This window comes from Symphalangus syndactylus, chromosome 2, assembly GCF_028878055.3.
Source record: "Symphalangus syndactylus isolate Jambi chromosome 2, NHGRI_mSymSyn1-v2.1_pri, whole genome shotgun sequence".
In the NCBI taxonomy this organism is placed as follows: Eukaryota; Metazoa; Chordata; class Mammalia; order Primates; family Hylobatidae; genus Symphalangus; species Symphalangus syndactylus.
The window spans coordinates 59,250,084-59,274,199 of record NC_072424.2 but is presented as its reverse complement, the minus strand read 5'-3'; the positions used below and the strand labels follow the sequence as shown (position 1 = coordinate 59,274,199).

The 24,116-nt window shown below is 40.6% G+C and overlaps 1 pseudogene; it reads right to left on the bottom strand.

Moving 5' to 3' along the window:
• Positions 1 to 386: 386 nt before the first annotated feature.
• On the bottom strand, positions 387 to 24,053 carry LOC129462085 (large ribosomal subunit protein eL8-like; annotated as a pseudogene).
• Positions 24,054 to 24,116: the final 63 nt, after the last annotated feature.

The following is a 24,116-nucleotide window of genomic DNA, read 5'->3' as shown; positions in this document are numbered from 1 at the left end:
ATCACAATATCTACATCATGGGTTTGTTGTGAGGATAAAATGAATTTATACGTAGAACAGGCTTCGAATGGCACCAGGCAAGCACTTTAAAGTGTTCGCTACTCACAGCAGTATTTATATGTCCTTATGCCACATTCCTACATAGGTGCTCTCGGTTTTCTTGTTTGTCTCCATTGTAGCAGCCTGTGAGCTATGTAGAGCCTGTGACCATGTCCTGTTTTTCCTTCTATTCCTCTCTCCAAGCACAGCCCAGGGTACCACGGTACATGGTAGAAGTTCAGAAAAGGTTTATTGAGTTAATGTAAACACAACTCTGATTTAATTTTTTAAGGAAAATTTGTATTATTTTAATTATTTTTACGTACAGAAAACTCAACAGTGTACATTTAACCCAGCTTAGTGGCAAGTTCTTGAGCGTTTGCCTTTTCGAGCTTGCCGGTGCAAGCCAGACTTGGGACCCAGGACATTGCCTCCCCAGTGACGGCGGATCTCATTGTATCTGTCGTTGTAATCAGTCCTGATAGCTCCCACTGGCTTAGCCAAAGCGCCTTTGTCTTCCCAGTTAACCTGTGTGAAGGCGACAGTGGTGCAGGTCTTCCTGTGGACTAGAAGTCCCAGTCTTCCCTCCCCCTTGATAATGCAGTAAGGGACCCGCATTTTACGACACAGGGCAGGCAAGAAGACAACCAGCTCGATGGGATCCATGTCCTGTGCAATCACACCGGCTGAGCTTTCTTGTTCTCTAGCAAGGTGGTGATGGTGGTAACTCCTGCTCGAAGGACAGGTGGTCTCTTAGTGGGGACATCCCCTTTGCCAGCAGCTTTCTTTTTGGCCAGGGCCAACAGCCTCTGTTGCTTCTCTTGCTTAGTTTCTGATCTGTACTTGTGGGCCAGCTGAAGTAGCAGAGCAGCTGTTTGGTGGTCCAGGGCCTGGGTGAACTGGTTACTCTCAGGAGGCACTTTCAGCCACTTACAGAGGATGGCTCTCTGCCACTGCAACCTGATATAGTGGGGCTATTTCACAAAGCTGGTTAGGTCTCTTTTGGGCTGAATGTCCTGTCCAATGGCAAAATTCTCAGGCCATTTCTCAAACAGGAGATTCACCACTTTCTTAACCTCCTGCTTCTTCATGACAGCGGGGCTGGAGCCACCTTCTTCCCCTTGGCCTTCTTTCCTTTCGGCAGGAGAAGACAGCCTGATTTAATTATTTTTAAAGGTGATAAATGTTGACAAGATTTGAAGTTTTGTTTTTTTTTTTAAAGAAAATCTTTATGTGATATATATATACACAATGGAATACTGTTTATCCATACAAAAATGGAATCCTGTCATTGGCAGTAACATGGATAGAACTGGAGGACATTATGTTAAGTGAAATAAGGCAGGAACCGAAAGTTAAACACAGATTGTTCTCACTCATATGTGGAAGCTAAAAAAAAAAAAGTTGATCTTATAGAAGTAAAAAGTAGAATAGGGTATACTAGAGGCTTGGAAGGGTAGAGGGAAGAGGAAAATAGGGAGAGATTTGTTAAAGAATACAAAATTGCAACTACATAGGAATAAATTATAGTGTTCTGTAGCATTGTAAGATGCCTATAGTTAACAATAATATTCAGTTTCAAATTGCTAGAAGGAGGATATTGAATGTTCACAACATAAAGAAGTGATAAATGTTTGAGATGATGAATACACTAATTACTCTGATCTAATTAATCACTGTATGTTATACCTGTCATATCACTATGTACTCCATAATATGTGCAATTATTTTTTTTTTTTTTCGAGACGGAGTCTCGCTCTGTCACCCAGGCTGGAGTGCAGTGGCGCAATCTCGGCTCACTGCAAGCTCCGCCTCCCGGGTTCACGCCATTCTCCTGCCTCGGCCTCTCCGAGTAGCTGGGACTACAGGCACCCGCCACCACGCCCGGCTAACTTTTTTTTGTATTTTTAGTAGAGACGGGGTTTCACCGTGGTCTTTATCTCCTGACCTCGTGATCCGCCCGCCTCGGCCTCCCAAAGTGCTGGGATTACAAGCGTGAGCCACCGCGCCCCGCCTTATGTGCAATTATTATGTGTCAACTTGAAAAGTTTAAACAAATAAAAAATTTTAAAAGAAAAACTTTAAAACTGAAAAATGTGAGCGGAACTAGATAACCCTCAGTGATTGGTTTTTTAATCTACATAATAGATCCAAAACAAAATGCTTCATGAGCCCCTCACTGGATTGCAATTGATGGCAGTGTGCAAAAAAGATTATGTGATTAATCAGAGATAATGTAATCAACCAGGGCAGTGTGCCCGCCCTCTCTTTCTGGAGTATAAAAGGAGTTGTGAGCAGCTTAGGTCACCATTTGGTGAGCCGAGGGTGAAGCTACCAAGGTTGAAGCGTTCGTTCTTCAGACAACTCTACCTGAGGAGGGTGAAGCTACAGAAGTTGAAGCATTCTTCAGATAACTCTACCTGAAGGAAGAACACTGCTACAGAGAGGGGTGAGTAGACCACACCAACTTTCATGGTAAAGGGCCTGTAAGAGCTCCTCGAGCCTTGGTTCGGGTGCATATGTGAATAGGAGGTTTGTTTTTAAACATTTCTAGAGTGTTATTTGTGTTGGGTTGGTTACTTTGTTTGTTTTTGAATCGAGATAGGGTCTCCCTCTGTTGCCCAGGCTGGAGTGCAGTGGCGTGATCTCAGCTCACTGCAGGCTTCACCTCCTGGGTTCAAGCAATTCTCCCAGACCCAGCCTCTGAGTAGCTGGGATTACAGGCATCTGCCACCATGCCCGTCTCATTTTTGTGCTTTTAGTAAAGACAGGGATTTCACCATGTTGGCCAGGCTGGTCTCAAACTACTGACCTCAGGGGTGATCCGCCTGCCTCGGCCTCCCCAAGTGTTTGGATTACATGCGTGAGCCACCGTGCCCAGCCCCATAATTTTTTTTTAAATAACCTTTATTTTTGCTTTGAGAATTTAATTGTACATACTTGACCACAATTACCTGGACCTCTTGGAAAATGTTGATAGGTTTTGTTTTATTTATGAAAGTATTGCAAGCCACTGTGGGTAATTTGTTGTTGTTTTGAGATGGAGTCTCCCTCTGTTGCCCAGGCTGGAGCACAGTTGCTCAATCTCTGCTCACTGCAACCTCTGCTTTCCAGGTTCAAGTGATTCTCCTGCCTCAGCCTCCGAAATAGCTGGGACTACAGGTGTGCGCCACCACACCTGGCTAGTTTTTGTATTTTTAGTAGAGACAGAGTTTCACCATGTAGGCCAGGCTGGTCTCAAATTCCTGACCTCAGGTGATCCGCCTGTCTCAGCCTCCTAAAGTGCTGGGATTACAGGCATGAGCCACTGCACCCAGCCGCTGTGGGTAATTTGGACAACAACAACAAAAAATAGAAAATAGAAAATAAAACGTCCACAATTCATACTGATTCACAAATAGTCACAATATGCATTTTCACTTACTTCTTTCCAGGCTTTTTTCCCATGTACAAATATTTTGTCTCAAAACTAGGACTCTGTCATATTAAGTTCATTTTTTTTATTTTTTTATTATACTTTAAGTCTAGAGTACATGTGCACAATGTGCAGGTTTGTTACATATGTATCCATGTGCCATGTTGGTGTGCTGCACCCATTAACTTGTTATTTACATTAGGTATATCTCCTAATGCTGTCCCTCCCCCCTCCCCCACCCCACAACAGGTCCCGGTGTGTGATGTTCTCCTTCCTGTGTCCAAGTGTTCTCATTGTTCAATTCCCAATTCCCACCTATGAATGAGAACATGTGGTGTTTGGTTTTTGTCCTTGTGATAGTTTGCTGAGAATGATGGTTTCCAGCTTCATCCATGTCCCTACAAAGGACATGAACTCATCATTTTTCATGGCTGCATAGTATTCTATGGTGTATGTGTGCCACATTTTCTTAATCCAGTCTATCATTGTTGGACATTTGGGTTGGTTCCAAGTCTTTGCTATTGTGAATAGTGCCGCAATAAACATACGTGTGCATGTGTCTTTATAGCAGACTGATTTATAATCCTTTGGGTATATACCCCGTAATGGGATTGCTGGGTCAAATGGTATTTCCAGTTCTAGATCCCTGAGGAATCGCCACACTGACTTCCACAATGGTTGAACTAGTTTACAGTCCCACCAACAGTGTAAAAAGTGTTCCTATTTCTCCACATCCTCTCCAGCACCTGTTATTTCCTGACTTTTTAATGATTGGCATTCTAACTGGTGTGAGATGGTATCTCATTGTGGTTTTGATTTGCACTTCTCTGATGGCCAGTGACGATGAGCATTTTTTCATGTGTCTGTTGTCTGCATAAATGTCTTCTTTAGAGAAGTGTCTGTTCATATCCTTTGCTCACTTTTTGATGGGGTTGTTTGTTTATTTCTTGTAAATTTGTTTGAGTTCTTTGTAGATTCTGGATATTAGCCCTTTGTCAGATGAGTAGGTTGCAAAATTTTTCTCCCATTCTATAGGTTGCCTGTTCACTCTGATGGTAGTTTCTTTTGCTGTGCAGAAGCTCTTTAGTTTAATTAGATCCCATTTGTCAATTTTGGCTTTCGTTGCCATTGCTTTTGGTGTTTTAGACATGAAGTCCTTGCCCATGCCTATGTCCTGAATGGTATTGCCTAGGTTTTCTTCTAGGATTTTTATGGTTTTAGGTCTCACATGTAAGTCTTTAATCCATCTTGAATTAATTTTTGTATAAGGTGTAAGGAAGGGATCCAGTTTCAGCTTTCTACATATGGCTAGCCAGTTTTCCCAGCACCATTAAATAGGGAATCCTTTCCTCATTGCTTGTTTTTGTCAAGTTTGTCAAAGACCAGATGGTTGTAGATGTGTGGTATTATTTCTGAGGGCTCTGTTCTGTTCCATTCGTCTGTATCTCTGTTTTGGTACCAGTACCATGCTGTTTTGGTTACTGTAGCCTTGTAGTATAGTTTGAAGTCAGTTCATTATTTTTAACATTGTTTTATGATCATAACCTTTTTTTAATGAATATTCTTGGGAACTATGATGTAGGTATTTGCACAAGAGTCTTCATACACATGTACCAGAACTGTATTTAACTTGTCACCAGTTGCAAATTAGTACAGAGAATGTATATCTGTGTATATTGATTATATTCAAACCATTGTTTCCTCCAAAGTATACAATTCAAATTTGAACTACAAATTTTGCCTCATCAAATAAGTCCCCAGTAATTGTGTGATACAGCTTAGTTTAACGTAATCTGTTGATGATGTCAAAGCTCTGCTTTTAACACAAGGCTGAAATTTTGTACCCCAAACCATGCTTCAGGACCATGAAGTAACAGGATGCTGTTAGCGACTCGGGTTCACATAGAATCTCCTGTGGTCACTGAATGATTTTCACACATAATTTTGGTCTCCATGACTGTCGTGTTCAGTAGTGAAAGCCAAAGGTCAATATGCTTCCTCCTTATAAATAACCAGTTACATGGGTGGCCTAAAAATAAAGAAGTTCTTGGCCAAGACAGGTTAATGAAGGCCAGTTTGGTATCCTGTCATGCAGTATAGCTATTTTAGTGTCTCAGTGTAGCTAATTTGTCAGCCTTCCCTGGACATTAGCACATATTTAGATCTTGATGTTCTAACTAATGAATGACAGCTAAGGAATGCGTAGCTTCCTGGTAAAGAATTGATTGCATTATCACTGATTAGGTTGGGGGAATTGGAATTTAGTATCTTTGTGTATAGGAGCAGGAAAGGTACACTATGATTTAAAATTCACTGAAGGATTGTAGGAGAAGAGAAAGGAAGAGGAAATTGTGGCAGGAACATAACCAAACTAAACAAAACCATTGCCCAGCCTGGGATTATAATTGTAATGGAGTACAATTAACGTATTTGAGTCAGGTTATTCAAAAGGTTATGGCTACAGTAGTTTAATACAGAAAATACGAAAGAAAAATAGCAGGGCATCAAAGTTAGTGATATCAGTCAGCCTTATTTTAAGAGGCTTATAACCACACCTGAAAATTTCCAATTACCAGTCTAGAAATTTCCATAGCCATTGACTATATCTGAGGAGGGGAGGAGTAATTCAGTGCTTTAATTTAAATTTAAAAACATTCAGAAGACTGAAAGCACAAATATTCAAAGTAACAGATGGTAGCCTCCTCTCAGAGGCAATAAAAAGACTTTACAATCCTCACCAGAAGTGTATTTAGTTATAATTTAGTTTTGCAGTTTCTTTTTAAGTATATTCCATTACAGTAGGAATTTTCTCTATTCTTATCAAGCTTCTGGTCTCTCTTAAACCTCAAAGCATATGAAAAGCATTCTATTCATGTTCTTTTATCATAATACTGGGAGCATCTTGTCCAGAACTTGACCAGAAATTCTTATACACTTTCTTCTAGACTGTAGTCCCAAATCCTTAGAAGACTGTTTCAAGGGCTTTACCTCCACTCCCACATTACAGCCTTCCAGGCTGAATTAGGTATCTCTTCTCAGCCTTCCCACAGCACACAATAAGGAACATCTATTATATAATTTAGGCCGGGTGCGGTGGCTCACGCCTGTAATCCCAGCACTTTGGGAGGCCAAGGTGGGTAGATCACTTGAGGTCAGGAGTTCAAGACCAGCCTGGCCAACATGGTGAAACCCGTCTCTACTAAAAATACAAAATTTAGACACGGTGGCCTGTAGTCCCAGCTACTGGAGAGGCTGAGGCACAAGAGTTCCTTGAACCAGGGAGGCAGAGGTTGCAGTGAGCTGAAATCGCACCACCACACTCTAGCCCGGGTGACAGAGTGAAAGTCTGTCTCAAAAAGAAGGAACAATTTATCAAGCTGTATTGTCACTGTTTACATATGGGTCCCTTTTGGGGACAATCTTACTCTTATTTATGTTTGTATATCCACCTCTTAGGCAATGCTGGTGTATAGCAGATTTTCACAGAAATTATGTCAGAATCGTACAAAGAGACAATTGTGTTTTTAGTAGCAATGTCGGAAGTTCTGAAGCACATGGTATGGTTTCTGTTAACATGTGGTTGATATCAGAACACAGCCAAGCAAAGCAGCAATTATTCCATGTATTCCTGGAAGACTCACACCTCGATTTCTTTTCATCTTTCCACTCCCAAAACAATTATTGTTCATTTCTGGTAATATAAGAACAGTGCTAACTGATCCTTCCTTCTTCAAAGAAGATCTAGTTGGCTCAGCAAAGAAAATGAGTTCTGTAGATCTTTAGCGGCTACCCTGAGTAGAGGTACATGACTCTCCAGGGCAAATATTTCCACCATTAGAGGATTAAGTCAGATTTTTAGAATGAAACAAGGACCTTTGGAGAGTTCCCTGGAAATTAGAATATTTAATAATTCAATATTGTTGTCACAGTCATTAGATTAGATCTAGATTAATAGGAAGGAAAATCCTTGAAATTGCTGATGGCCAAAAAGTATCTCCCTTTCTCCAGCGTCTTCGGTTATCCATTTGTATAAATGGCAGGAGGCCTGGGTTACCAGAAGTATTGCTACTGCCAGTGTAGCTGCTGCTGCAATCATAGTTCTTGGCACCACAAAAAATCTCTGTGCCTATTGTAGTAGTTATGGAGGATTTTGTCTCCCTGAGTGACATATCAACTTTCTATTACCAAAGGCATACATCCACTCTGTCTAGCAATGGTGAGTCAACAGAAAGTATGCAATTCACTTCTCAATTAAACTTTTTTTTTTTTGAGACGGAGTCTCGCTCTGTCACCCAGGCTGGAGTGCACTGGCGTGATCCCGGCTCACTGCAACTTCTGCCTCCCCAGTTCAAGCGATTCTCCTGCCTCAGCCTCCCAAGTAGCTGGAATTACAGGTGTGTACCAGAATATCCAGCTAATTTTTGCATTTTTAGTAGAGACAGGGTTTCGCTATGTTGGCCAGGCTGACGAACTCCTGGCCTCAAGTGATCTGCCTGCCTCAGCTTCCCAAAGTGCTGGGATTACAGGAGTGAGCCACCGTACCTGGCCTCAATTAAACTTTAATATTATTCAGCCTTTCTTTGGTATAACACAATAAAGACAATAGAAATATTTTCCCTGAATTTCCAAAAAAATTACTCCAGTTTTCAAGTTCACATTTTGCAAATCTAAAAATCTAATCACCCTAATACGAGAAAACAGTTTATTTTCTTAATTTAAAAAATTTTTTTACTGTGATCTATTTATTTTGAGACAGGCTCTTGCTTTGTTGCCCAGACTGAAGTGCAGTGCCGCAATCACAGCTAACTGCAGCTCTTCGTCTGAGCCTCAAGGGTTCCTCCTGCCTCAGCCTCCAGAGTAGCTAGGAATACAGGTGTATAACACCAAACTTGGTTTTTTTTTTTTCTTGCCTTTTTTTTTTTTCTTTTTTTGTAGAGACGAGGTCTCACTATGTTGCTCAGGCTGGTCTCAAGCTCCTGGGCTCAAACGATCCTGCCATCTTGGCCTCCCAAAGTGCTGGGATTACAGGCATGAGCCACTATGCCCTGCCTAGTAAAACAACTTAAGATATTATGGCAAACTTGCCCTAGGTGTGCCTTGTTAGGTATTTTCTCAGGGCGTGGTTTCTGTATGCCTCATAATGCATAATGGGAGGATGATACCACAGGGGAAGTTAAGTCTAAAATTCTCTGAGCAAAGGCTTTGCCAAAAAGATCAGCATGTCACTATCACTTTGGGTGAATCTGTACTACATCAATAATTTATTCCTGAGTCACTGATACTGCTTGTCAGTTCTTGTTAATCATTTCAAAGAATAAAAAGTATGATTATTCTAAACAGTAACATAAAAGTGAGTTGTTCATCGACTTTTACAAGAAATGCCCAAATATAACAAGCAGAAATTAGTAAACAATCTGTAGCACTTAGGTGATACTATCCAAGATAAACCCATCTAATACCATCATCACTTCTTGATTTCATCCTCTAATCTCATTGTCTGCTACCAGATCCTATTTCTCGGGGCTTCTGTTTTCTACCAAACACTGGCGCAGTCATCCAAACATCCTGAAATCAAGCATGAAACAATAATAGCATGAAATATGCTAGTTTCTTATTAAATACTTATTATGTGCCAAGTACTGTGTTAAGCACAGGGAAATTAATAGAACACAGCCTTTGCCTTGGAATTCTTCAAAGGGTATGAGGGAGATAGATGACATTTAAAAAATGATTATCATCATGGGATGAATGCTGCAATAGAGGTATTTGCAAGGTACAATGGAAGTACAGGGAATGGAATACCTGTGTTGATGAGGAAGTCAGGAAAATTTAATTTAAAAATTAATATTAGGTGTGGGCATGGCGGCTCATGCCTGTAATCCCAGAACTTTGGGAATCCAATGCGGGTGGATCACCTGAGGTCAGGAGTTTGAGACCAGCCTGGCCAACATGGTGAAACCCTGTCTCTACTAAAAATACAAAAATTATCTGGTGTAGTGTGCGTGCCTGCAATCCCAGCTACTCAGGAGGCTGAGGCATGAGAACCACCCCATGTGTATATATATATATATATATATGGAGGTTGCAGTGAGTCGAGATCGCACCACTACACTCCAGCCTGGGCTACAGAGTGAAACTCCGTTTCATAAAAATAAAAATATAAATTAATATTAGGTTTTAGGGGAAGTAGTAAGAGAACATTCCAGGTAAAAGGAATTGCAGATACAAAGCCATGGAGGTCTGAGAAAGTGTGGCATCTATGTTAGAAATCACAGTTGGTTTCAAACATCTGGAAAGCGTAATGGAGTGGAGCAGGAGGCAGGGCTATAAGGCAGTCATGATCTTCTTGAAGGCTCTTAAATATCTTGCGAAAGAGTTTGGACTTTATCTAAAAGTCAGTGTAGGATCATTGGAGGATTTTGAGAAAGAGGATAGCAAGATCAGATATGCATTTTTTAAAATGATACTGAACATACGCTTTTTTTTTTTTTTGAGATGGAGTCTTGCTCTGTCACCCAGGCTGGAGTGCAGGGGTGCGATCTCGGCTCACTGCAACCTCTGCCTCCTGGGTTCAAGCAATTCTCTTGCTGGGACTACAGGCACCCGCCACCATGCCTGGCTAATTTTTGTATTTTTAGTAGAGATGGGGTTTCACCATATTGGCCAGGCTGGTCTCGAACTCCTGACCTTGTGATCCACCTGCCTCGGCCTCCCAAAGTGCTGGGATTACAGGCGTGAGCCACCGTGCCTGGCCACATATGCATTTTTTAAATGCAGGGTGGATTAGATGGGACAAGACAAGTCATTGAATTAAGTTATTGCAATACAACTCAGAAAATATTGTGGAAGGAAGTAAAAGGGGGGGAGGGAGGGATGGAGGAGAGAAGGAAGCAGGGAAGGAAAGAAGGAACAAATGAACAAATAAGGCTTTTGACAGTAAAAAATTAGATGGAGGGGGACAATCTCTGAGCCACTGCTCTCCAGACTCAATAGAATGTGGTAGCCAGTCAGACAGAAAAGAAGAAAAGGGAGGAGTCTAGTAAGACTGCCACATCTGTGGCTTGAGCACCTGAGGGACAAAGGTTCCAGTCACTGTCTCATGATAACAGTAAAATGAATAGGTCTCATGGGGGAAGAGAGATCATTGGCTCAGCCTAAGCCATGTTGAATATGAGGTGCCTCAGTTCATCCCATGGAAATATAAATACATCCAGAGCTCAGAAGAGAAGACTTTACTGGAAGCACATCTTAGAGTCATCTTTGAATGTTTGGAAGTTGAGACCAAAGAAGTCCTCTAAGCAAGTCTGAAATTGTAAAGTGTATAAGAATGGCAGAGAAAGAATAGGAAATATTCTTTAAAATACCAACACCTATAGGGCAGGGAGGCAGAGGAAGGCAAGCCATCCCAGGGGCCCCCATAAGAGAGTTTCAAGAAAGAAATAAAGATATGGAATGAGTTTCCTCATCTGTCAAGTAGGATTGTTGTAAGAGTTAGATAATGCTCCTGAAGTGTCTATTACAATGCCTGCACATAGTAAGCACTGAATAAATGTTGAAGGGTGATTAGCTTTAAACAGGACATATCGAAGGCCATAAGGATGGCTTGACTGTATGGAGGCATGAAGGATAGATCATTTTGCTCACTCTGCTCCCCTTATCAGTCAACAGAACACTGGAGAGATGAATCACTGATGTTCACTATGTCCATAGCGGGAAATTAACAAGTCTGACTTCACCAAAATCAGTTCATATTTACAAATAACATGCTAATGAGGAAAAATATCGTATAAATACTCCCTTGTAACAAAGATTATTAAAGCTGTTCTACATTAATTAAAAGGATCACAATATAATGATACTTGTAAACAGCAGGGACTTAAGTGGAGTTATTTGGGGGAAGTGATAGTGTATGAAGCTATTTGACAGTTTCATTTCCATCCTTACTTGTAAAAACAGCAAATTTACTTTTCACAATGAACACCAAATAAAAGAAAAACGGCTTAAACGCAGCAAAAAAAAATCATTTGGTTTAAAAAATGAATTTCACGGCCAGGTGCGGTGGCTCACACCTGTAATCCCAGCACTTTAGGAGGCCGAGGTGGGCAGATCATGAGGTCAGGAGATGGAGACCATCCTGGCCAACATGGTGAAACCCTGTCTCTACTAAAAATACAAAAATTAGCCAGGCATGGTGGTGTATGCCTGTAATCCCAGCTACTCAGGAGGCTGAGGCAGGAGAATCACTGGAACCCAGGAGGCAGAGGTTGCAGTGAGCCAAGATTGCGCCACTGCACTCCAGCCAGGGTGACAGAATGAGACTCTGTCTCAAAAGAGAAAAAAAAAAAATGAATTTCACAGCCAGGCATGGTTGCTCATGCATATAATACTAGGACTTTGGGAGTCTGAGGCAGGTTTGCCCAGGCTGGTTTCGAAATCCTGGGCTCGAGCAATCCTCCTGCCTTGGCCTCCCAAAGTGCTGGAATTACAGGGGTGATTCACCGTGCCTGGCCAGAATAGTGTTTTTTCTTGACAACAGCAACCCAGGATGGACATACCAGGAATATATAATATTGTGGAAGATCACGAAATGGCCTCATTTATGAAAGACTAAGGAAGGTACCCTATGGTAACGCATTTCATAACATATCTAACCAATTTCCATAGTTTTCATCATTTACAATAGTGCCTCTCAATAAAAATGAATTACTTGAAAAGTGAAAAGTACCAGCCTGGCAAATATGGGGAACCCCGTCTCTACTAAAATACAAAAATTAGCGGGGTGTGGTGGCAAGCGCCTATAATCCCAGCTACTTGGGAGGCTGAGGCAGGAGAATCACTTGAACCCAGGCAGCAGAGGTTAAAGTGAGCTGAGATCACGCCATTGCACTCCAGCCTGGGTGACAAGAGCAAGACTCCGTCTCAAAAAAAAAAAAAGAAAGAAAGAAAAGAAAAGTGAAAAGTAAAAAACAAAATGCAAAGCCTTTTTTTTTTCTTGAGACAGAGTCTCATTCTGTTGCCCAGGCTGGAAGGCAGTGCACATGATCTAGACTCACTGCAACCTCTGCCTCCCGAGTTCAAATGATTCTCCTGCCTCAGCCACCCTAGCTGGCATTACAGGCATGTGCCACCATGGGCCACTAATTTGTGTATTTTTTTTAAGTAAAGATGGGTTTTTGCCATGTTGGCCAGGCTGGTCTCGAACTCCTGACCTCAGGTGATCTGCCCACCTCAGCCTCCCAAAATGCTGGGATTACAGGTGTGAGCCACCGCACCCAGCCACAAAGCCTAATTTTTGAAATTAAGTTCAATAGAAATAAAGTTACCCTGTCAAATCGCTGTAAAGGTTTTTAAATGCTTGCTCTCAGTTTCTATGCTTATCTCCTCTCAGACCAGTAACAGTTCGTAGATTGGCACCAGTTCACAGACTACACTTAGAGTAGCATTAGTCTAGGGAAAAACTGCTCTTGAAGTAGCCATCAGAATGAAAAGGAAGGGCAGATTTTCAGTAAAGTATTGCATAATCATATTTTATGATTCACTTTTACTAAACTCATGGAAGGATGAAATATAAGCCCAAATGCCAGTGCATTTGTAATGGAATAATTCCTTTACAGGATCAGAACATGTAGGAAGCCAAATTAATAATTGAAAGCTTGTTTGTTTAGCAAAGAACCAGAGCATAAGAAAGTAAATAACCTTAAGGGATATTTCAAGGCCATGAGTACAGCCTAACAGAGTGATAGAAGCAGGGACTCTTGCAGTTAAGCCACTGGGATTTGAATTCCAGCTGCATCACATAATACTTGTATGACCCTAAGCTTTCTGAGGCTGCATGTCCTGAGTTTTATAATGGGGGTAATATCAATCTGGAGAGATTTATGAAAGGATTAATATAGTGCTTAATACAATACCCAACACACAGTAAGCACTCAATAAATGTCAGTCAATGTTATTAATACTATCCCATAATAAGGTATGTTTCTACAACAACCAGCATGTTCAGTACAGATTCAATGCCTCTTCCCTAGACAGTGCCTGATAAACACTGACAACCTTCGTAACTTTAGACCTTTCTATTCTGTGTACCCAGCCGTCATCTTCCTTCTGTTCTCACAATCTTCCTCTGGGCAGATAAAATAAAATTGATTTTGTTTCCGCTTACACATTCCAGGGCAGCTTCCCTTAGGTTATACCCAAGTCACCTTGGGTTTTAGATGTTTCCAAACGTTTAGAGGCGATTTCTTGGTTTATAGCCACAAACATGATATATAAACAACTTTAATTTCCCAGGGAGCTTCTCACTGGTTGGGCATTATATTCTCACATTTGATGGCAAATAAATACACATTGAAAGTAAATTATAATCAGATTAACTATCCAAGAACATGGAATCAGAATGAAAGTGATTATAAAGTTTTTGACAGCTGCTGTCAGGTTAGGATAACCTGGTGCTTCTATCTCTGCTGCAGAGAGTACAATAAGGCTACAGACCTATCGGTGCAACCTCTTTGAGCATTTATCTGAAATGATTTTTCCCCAACTGTAAGAGTATCATTTTTGGAAAAAAAAATACAAAATATAGGAAGTTATAAATAAAAAACTGTTTATCATCACATCACCCAGTGACACCCATAAAGTATTTAAATGTCAGTTATTACCTGTTAACATTTTAGTTTATTTCTTTCTATTTTTTATAGCATTTCTTTTTATTTAACATTACAATTATTTAATTATGTTAAAGACATTAAGGTATTTTCTTTCTCTTTTTTTTTTTTTTTTGAGACAGAGTTTCACTCTTGTTTTCCAGGCTGGAGTGCAATGGCGCGGTCTCGGCTCACCACAACCTCCGCCTCCCGGGTTCAAGTGATTATTCTGCCTCAGCCTCCCGAGTAGCTGGGATTACAGGCACCTGCCACCACACCCAGCTAATTTTTTATTTTTAGTAGAGACAGCGTTTCTCCATGTTGGTCAGGCTGGTCTCGAACTCCCGACCTCAAGCGATCCAACTGTCTTGGCCTCCCAAAGTGCTGGGATTACAGGCGTGAGCCACTGTGCCCGGCAAGATACTTTTAATATCCGAAAAGTATTTCATTATATAGATACTTCAAGTGACATCACCCACTAGGAGTTGATTTTTTAACTAATTTCTATCTCAGAGTCTGAGTATTCTAACAAATTCAACAAAACAGTGCAAATATGTGTTTAGCACATAGCTTGGAAAACAATAAGAGCACAATAAATTTTAGCTGTTCTTGCTGTTATTGTAATCTATCAAGAGTTTAATTGTTCTCTTAATACCTAAATATATAATTTTTAGGAATCCTGCTGCTATATTCTCAAAACCCTCAGAAATAGTGTCTTTCTCTAAGCATACTTTGAGTGCCTTTATTTATTTTAAGTTTCTGGTTTATTCCTTACAAACGTATTGCTAATGAAAATGTGAAATTATGGAACTTTTCATCAGTGTGCCTATACATTCAGCACCATAGCATAAAATAGGCTCAAAACCATGGCCTTAGATCTCTGTCTGGCCTTTGACAGTTTTTGGAGGCAGTGTGGCATTTTGCGATGGGAATCTTCTCCATTTATTTCCATATTTCTAGTCCCTCCACTTTCCTCTGCCTCCACTGCCCTGATCACAGTCAACACCAACATTGTCTTCCACTTGACAAGGCAGGAATCTCAAGTGTTTCACCCTGTTAAAATAATTCTACTCTAGGGCCTTCTCCAGTCCATTCTCCACAAAACAGAAAAACAATTTTCTTAAAACACATTTCCTGATATGTGGTGTGATTCACTGTCAGCAAAATAAATCCAAATTCTTTCCATGGCCTACAAGGTCCTGCGTGATCCAGTCCCTGCTAGATGTCCAGGCTTATTTCCTTCCCTTGTATTGCTGCAGTCCCTCAGGTCTTCCAACTTAAGTACCAACCAGACTCCCACCTGAAATCCTGTGTTGTCATTTCCTCCACCAAAAATATCTCTCTTCCTCCCCCTCTTTTTGTGATTCATTCTCATCATTTAGATCTGGATCTCCTGGGAGACACCACCCCTGACTTCACTGTCTAAAGTAAGTCACCCCAGCCATTCTGTTGACCTCCTTCACAGCACAGATTATAAATATATTCTATGCTTATTTACTTGTTATTTTCTCTCTTTTCTCACCTGTATATAAATTTCATTGGGGCAGAAAACATGTTTATGTTGTTCATAAGATAGCAGAGTGCCTGGCATATGCTAGGCATTTAACACATGTGTTGGGGGAGGAGGGAAGGTTGACAGCCACAGCTACGGATATAGGTGAAAACCCCAAGGAAAGTGGAAAGTGAGTCCAGGAGGCCCTAGGACAAAACTCCACTGAACACCATTGTTAACGGGATTGAGAGACTAAGAACCCTGCAAAGAAAACTTAGAAAAACTGGGAATAGGATGCCCTAATAGAATTTTATGTGGGAAAGTAATATGATAGTATCCAAATAAATAGTGGTTGAGTATTTACTATGTGCATTAATATGTCTAAGGGTTAAAGAAATACATTATAGGACAACTATATTTAATGGTGGCTCACACCTGTAATCCCAGCACTTTGGGAGGCCAAGGCAGGCGGATCATTTGAGATCAGGAGTTCAAGACCAGCCTGGCCAACATGGAGAAACCCCATCTCTACTAAAAATACAAAACTTAGCCGGGTGTGGTGGCAGGTGCCTGGTAATCCTAGCTGCTTGGGAGGCTGAGGCAGGAGAATCACTTGAACCCGGGAGACGGAGGTTGCAGTTAGCCAAGATTGCGCCACTGCACTCCAGCCTGGGTGACAGAGAGAGACTCTGTCTCAAAAAAAAAAAAAAAAAGAGAGAAATTTCAAAAGGCTTCTATACTCATTTTCTCTTATGTTCAGTATCTTCCAACCATGAATGGAACTATAGAAATACACAAAGATAGCAATGTTTGTTGAACATCCCCAGTTAAAAAGCAACTGTGTTAGGATAAGAAAAAAGCATGACTATTGTAGCTTTTGTTAAATAAATGTTGTTATGCTTGCAGGAAATTGTTCAACAACTTTTCTCCTTATGTAAGGCCTGCCCCAGTAATGCTGCTTAGGTCAGTGTCTGTCTGGATTATCTGCAGCCTAAATGCCAACTCTGTAAATTAAACCTGTCAAGTGACAGCTTTGCCATAGCATGCATATCCAACCTTTAAAATTTATTTATACTCCATTCCCTTTCTCTAGCCAGATTAAATTCTCCTTTCCTAAGCTATTTTTGCCTCAGTTCAGACTGTGGCATAATTCAACATGTTCTAAACAACCACATGGAGACTGTGGCATTCCTGATTTTCAATTCCCAAATGATTTTTATTCAGGCTATAGAATAGCAACAGAAATTTCCCCAAATTTACTAAAATAAGAAGAGTCTTCTCAAACTAGATTCCTCCAGGTACCAGTAGGCAAAGCAGTCATGAGTTATTGATAGATTCATAATAAGTCCTTTATTAGTCCCCCAAGGAAATGGTGCCTTTCAGCATGCAAATGAAAAGTATTCTCTTACTAATCAATCTGTCCATCATTACTTTTTTGTTTTTCCTTGAGAGAGAGGGTCTTTGGTCTGTTGCCCTAGATGGAGTGCCGTGGCATGATCACAGCTCACTGCAGCTCTAAACTCCTGGGCTCAAGCAATCCTCCCGCCTCAACCTCCCAGGGAGCTACAACTACAGGAATGCACCATCATGCCCAGATAATTTTTTTTTTTTTTTTTGTAGAGACAGGGTCTGACTGTGTTGCCCAGGCTGTGTCTGTCACATCTTAATATGCACACTACGCTCCTACAGAAGTAAATACTATATTAAGCGGCAGAATTACTAATGTGAATACACATTCTCATTTGATTTGGAGACTACCTAGGCAACTTTCAGGTTTATATTTAAATTGATTACACTTAGACATGAAAAATAAAGAGACAGAGAATGGGCATAATAGAGATTGATTCAAGAGAATTGTTTCTTAAAAAAGACTTTAAAAAAAAGTTGTTCAAAACTGCCTTAATCAGTTTTACAGAGAAAATATTACCTCAAATGGTTTGATTTGATGACTTGATGTTACTTCTGATCTAGCAGGATTCATTTATTAATATAAATATTTACATCTGTAGTACCCTCCTAGGTAGGTGACTGTTTCTATATGTCTGACTCAACAAAACACAGTAGCCCACAGGCAGCTACTTGCCTTTGGACTTTGTCCTTAGGCCAGATTCCTTAAAAGGCTTGTCGTGACAAGCTTATTTGCTCATTGGAAATTTCTGTGTCTAAATTTCCCACAGAAATTAGGATGTAGCACTGCTACAGCATTTTGATTATTCATCAAAACTTATTCAAAAGACTTTTGGTTAAAACTTTAAATCAATGTCTTAAGGAAGAAAATTAAGTCACTTTTTAATATAGAGCATGTTTTAGTTTTGAACAATATTTAAGCACTGCAAATTATATATTCATAGAGATTTAAGCATAGGCATACCTTGGAGATATTGCAAGTTCAGCTCCAGACCACCACAATAAAACAAATATTACAATAAAGGAAGCCACATGCATTTTTTGGTTCCTATTTACACTATATTATTGTCTGTTAAGTGTGCATAGCACTATGTCTACAAAATGTACATACCTGTTTTGTCCCACTGAACCCATAACTGGAGTTGCCTTAAAAGCAGCAGCAGGAGAATTCCTACAAGAGAGTACCCCAAACCATTTGGAGACAGGGCTGGTTTGAGATTTCAAAGAAAGAAGCTCTAAATGCCAGAGTGATCAGTCCAAAACATTTATTAAAGGAACTTGCAGGGTGTTGCAATGTATCATTGTGATGGACAGCAAGAGAAAAGGGATGTTTTACCCACATAAGTCTGTAGCCAGGGGGTGAGGGGATGGAGTTTACATGAAAATTTAAGGAATTCGGCTCAGGGTCGGGGTCAGTTTCTTTCCAGTAAACCAAGACACTATTATCAGTCCCTGGGAATGTTCAAGCTGGTTTGGGTTCAAGCCAGCTGAGGAGAACCTATGGCTACGGCTGGCTGGGTCACTGTGATTTTGGTCAGGACACAGAAAGTAAGTGGGGAAAACGGGTACCCTAGAATACCTTAATTTAGAAATACTTTTGCTAAAAAATGCCAACAATCATCTGAGCCTTCAGCAAGTCATAATCTTTGCTGCTGGAGAATCCTGCCTCAATGATGATGGCAGCTGACTGATCAGGGAGGTAGTTGCTGAAGGTTAAGGTGGCTGTGGCAATTTCTTAAAATAAGACAATGGAGTTTGCTGCATTGATGACTCCACAAAAATTTCCTCTGTAGCAGGCAGTGCTGTTTGATAGTATTTTATACACAAGAGAACTCCTTTCAAAGTTGTAGCCCACTGCTTTATCAGCTAAGTTTATGTGATATTCTAAATCCTTTATCATTTCAACAATGCTCACAGCATCTTCACCAGCAGTAGATTCTATCTCAAGAAACCATTCTCCTTTCTCCTTCATAAGAAGCAACTCCTCATTCATTCAAGTTTGATCATAAGATTGCAGCGATTTAGTCAACTCTTCAGACTCTGTTTCTAACTCAAATTATCTTGCTATTTTCACCATATCTGTAGTGATTTCCTCCACTGAAGTCTTGAATGCCCTCAAGGTCATCCATGAGAGTTGGAGTTAACTTCTTTCAAACTCCTGTTCATGCTGATACTTTTACCTCCTCTCATGAATGTTCTTAATGGCATCTGGAATCCTTTCCAGAAGGTTTTTGGTTTACTTTGCTTAGATCCATCAGAGGAATCACCATCTACGGCAACTTGTAACCTTATGAAATGTACTTCTTAAATATTAAAACCTGAAAGTCAAAATTATTCCTTGATCCATGGGTTGCAGAATGGATGCTGTGTTAGAAGGCATGAAAACAATATTAATCTCCTTGTACATCTCCATCAGAGCCTTTCAGTGACCATGTGCATTGTCAAAATCTGTTATTTAGTGTAGCCACCTTCATCAATGTTCTTGGCTAAATCTTCTCAATAACTTGCTGCAGCTTCTCCATCAGCACTTACTGCTTCACCTTTCATTTTTATGTTAGGGAGAGGGCTTCTACTCTTAAACCTCATGAATCCACCTCTGCTGTCTTCAAACTTTTCTTCTACAACTTCCTCACCTCTCTCGGCCTTCATAAAAATGAAGAGAGTTAAGGCCTTGCTCTGAATTAGGCTTTGACTTAAGAGAATGCTGTGGCTGATTTTCTATCCAGAACTCTAAAACTTTCTCCCTATCAACAATGAGGCTGTTTCACTTTCTTATCATTCCTGTGTTCACTGGAGTGGCACTTTTAATTTCCTTCAAGAGCTTTTCCTTGGCATTCACAACTTGACTGTTTTGGGTATGAGGCCTAGTTTTCAGCCTGTCTCTGCTTTCAACTTGCCTTACTCAGCTTAATCATTTTTAGCTTTGATTTAAAGTGAGAGATTAATGACTCTTCCTTTCTCTTGAACACTTAGAGGTCGTTGTAGGGTTATTAATTGGCCTAATTTCAGTATTGCGGCGTCTCACTGAGGGATTGGCCGATGAGCGGAGCAGTCAGAATATATACAACATTTATCGAATAAGTTTGCCATCTTAAATGGGTACAGTTTGTGGTGGCCCAAAACAATTCCAATAGCAACATCAAAGATCACTGTTCACAAATTGCCATAACGAATGCAATAATAATTTAAAAGTTTGAAATATTGGGAGAATTACCAAGATGTAACACAGAGACATGAAATGAGCACATGCTACTGGAAAAATGGCTCTGATAGACTTGCTTGACAAAAAGCTGTCACAAACCATCATTTTGTTAAAAAAAAGAAAAACAGTATTTGCAAAGCACAATAAATGAAGGTATGCCTGTATACTACATATTTATTTTTAATAATCATACAAGAAAATTAATTGGATATAAAATAGGCTGTTCTAAAACAGCAAGAGGGAAATAAACTTTAACAATGCTGACAGGAGCCATGGCATACTTGAATTTTTAGGATTCTTTTTTTTTTTTTTTTTTTTTTGAGACGGAGTCTCACTCTGTCCCCCAGGCTGGAGTGCAGTGGCGCAATCTCGGCTCACTGCAAGCTCCGCCTCCCGGGTTCACGCCATTCTCCTGCCTCAGCCTCTCCGAGTAGCTGGGACTACAGGCACCCACCACCACGCCCGGCTAATTTTTTGTGTATTTTTAGTAGAGACGGGGTTTCACTATGGTCTCAATCTCCTGACCTCGTGATCTGCCCACCTCGGCCTCCCAAAGTGCTGGGATTACAAGCGTGAGCCACCGCGCCCGGCCAAATTTTTAGGACTCTTGTTAAATATGGGTATGGGAACTTACCCTCTGCACCAGTATCCAGACACTTACTAGATTATGGCCCATTGGGATATTTGCCTCTATTAAATATATTTGCTAGACTGTCATTATACCTTGCAATCCAGTGTCTTCTTCTAGGTTGATATTGTCACATTTAATCTATTATTGCAATGATATTACTCTTGCTATGTTAAATGTTTTTATCAGACTTCCTTGTAAGCCCCAACCAATCTGAGAAGATTGAAAATCAAGGAATCCTTCACTCCTTTTGTAAACTTGGTATAAATGGAATCAATGTTTACTAGATCTGCTGTTCTTGTGAAGATTTCTCTGTTCTTCTTCATCAAGATTTGCCAATCTTCCTCTGCACTCTTGCCTTCTGCAGTCTTTCATCTTCCATAAAAATATCGCTTATAATATTCTTTTTTTGAAATGAAGTCTCACTCTGTCTCCCAGGCTGGAGTGCGGTGCCGCGATCTCGGCTCACTGCAGCCTCTGCCTCCCGGCTTTCCAGTGATTCTCCTTCCTTAGCCTCCCAAGTAACTGGGATTCGAGGTGCTTGCCACCATGCCCAGCTAATTTTTTGTATTTTTAGTAGAGATGGGTTTCACCATGTTGACCAGGCTGGTCTTGAACTCCTAACTCCCAACCTCGAGTGATCCACCCACCTTGGTCTCCAAAAGTGAAGGGATTACAGGCATGAGCCTGTATGCCACCACGCTCAACCTCCTTATAATATTCTTCTAGTCTTATTTCCCAACTGCTGGCTTTTATATTTTGAATTGTCAATAGAAAGCCCTGCCTATCGTGATGAGGTCAAGGACACATGTTTTGCTGAGAGAAGTAACTTCCAGCTGAGAATCTTGTTTAGCAGGAGGGAAAATCCTCTATTTTAGAGCTTCTCCTGGAGCTTAGAGTAAGCATTGGCTTTTAGAGGTGTTTTCTCACTTTTTGATGTCCGGAAGCACTATTTTCAAGTCTGTTAGAGACCCGCTTTAAATAAGTACAGGTGCTAATGCTCTGAGTGCAAGTCTGTAAGGGTTAGTGAGTCCTCAAATCACAGGAGTCTCCTGACCAATGCTGGGATGTTCTACTGTTCTCCAAGAATCTGCAGCTTAAAAGTATTAAACTAAATACAGCAGACACCCTCAGCATAGCAGTGAACCACAATGGCAGCAGACAAAGAAGCAGGAACATTTAATGGATTGGTCAGCATGACCACACTTACATCTTGTTTAAAATGTGTCCTTTCCTTTGGGAGGCTGAGGCAGGCAGATCTCTTGAGGTCAGGAGTTCAAAACCAGCCTAGTCAACATGGGGTTTTCTAAACGTACAAACAAATTAGCCAGGTGTGGTGGCAGGTGGCTGTAATTCCAGCTACTTGGGAGGCTGAGGCAGGAGAATTGCTGGAACCCAGGAGGCTGAGGTTGCAGTGAGCCAAGATTGCAGCACTGTACTCCAACCTGGGCAACAGAGCAAGACTCCATCTCAAATAAATACATAAAATAAAATGCATCATTTCTCTCAACAGCAAAAGCCTTATTTTTTCATCCTTTAAATATGTTACTTTCATAGTAGAATAAGATGGTACCTTGTCTGAGAGGCTAAGACCCCCAGGCCACTTGAGAATTTGAGAGCTTTTAGAACTTGATGAGCATAGCTGACGGGATACTTCGTGTCAGCACTGCTTGTGGTAATTACAGGATCTGTGGATCACAAGGCTCACAACTTGTATCACAAGTTCTACAAGAAAATTGGCTAACACATATTTAGCTCTGTTAATCATTTGCTGAGTTTATATCTTGTCCCACCAAATGGATTTTTTGAAATGCCATTACATGAAAAAGTTTCACTATTCCAATTATCTGTGTTTACCAACTTTTGGAGTAAGAGTGGCTGATTGAATATGTGCTTTTTAACTACACTATTATATACATTGGACAAGCTTTTTATATTAACCCTACCCATGAAGTTTCACCAATATTTCCCACAGTGTGAAACTGACATTTGTCAAAAGCCTTTTGCCACATAAAAGTTTTTAGTTCTTATATATGAAATCTGTCCCTTTTTTTGGCTTGAGTTCCCCAGCCTGCTTAGCTTTGCCCCTACCACCCAAGATTTTTAAGCTTTCTATATTTTCTTAGAATTTAAGATTTTAAAGTCTTTACTTTTTTAAATCATTTATTTGTAAAGGGACATATTTCTCAAGTGTGCTAGTTTTCCTTGATTTTAATGGATTAAAATGTGTCGTAGGTGAGCCATTTTCTTCAAAATGACGATGAATTTTTGTTCCTTTGAAAGTCTGGCCCAGGATTTTGTTTGTTTTCGTTTTTTGAAAGTTCTTATTTTACTTACAGAGTTAAGAAAGTTGAATAACTATACAACCAGTCTCTAAATAGAAGTTCTAATAAATCCTAAGATGCCGCAGGGCACTGAAAGAGGACAAAATTTGATCCCTAAAGCCCTCTCCAATCTCATACTCGGTGAAAATAACAAACAAAAGGCTTCAGTGTTAGTGGAAAACTGAGTTCTTAAAAAGCAGGTAAAGGTCCTGTTTACTCCTTCCCCAGAGCTGAGGAGAAAGGGTTTTCAGATTATAAATAACAGAGTTGCCCTTGTATGGCACAGAATTGCGATAAGACTTTACTTCTTAGGGGCTTAAATAATGAAGTCAGTAAAAGAGGACTGAAAACGAACATAAAGAAGAGCTTTAGCTTTGACGCAAAGAATTACATCAGTGCTTGATAAAACCGAAGATTCTTAATTTCTAAAAACGCTTTCTTTAAGCACTTCCTAACCTTTCATTATCTGAGACAACATATCAAGTGAGCAGCAGTACAAAGGATGCATGTGATTTCGAAATGCCACAACTGAGCCAACTGCAGTTGCACGCGTACGTAGTATAGAGAAGCGTGATCAAAAAAAGAATATAGGGAGCATAGGGCTTCGTCTGCATCAAAAGATACTCTCCCCATCTTCTATAGCCTTAAGTTTTGCGAAGGTAAGTTTCTCCCCGCTTGAAAGCGCCCCCAGGGACAAGAATTCATCTTGACCAAGCCTAAGGCCATGGCATGCAAGGTGTTGAGTCACCGGGTACAGCGGTCTTGCGACATAAATATTGTTTGATGACGAAGGTACTCGGGGCCCAGGTGCCAAGGTAAACCACTGGCAAAGATGACCGTGGTTAAGGCAGTAGAAAGCAGGGTCGACACTGAGACGCGGTTCCAGCCCTGGAAGGATTGCATTTTACGATTCAGGCAAACTTCGAGTCTCCTCATGAGACATGTGTGCACTCCTGGATGGTTTTA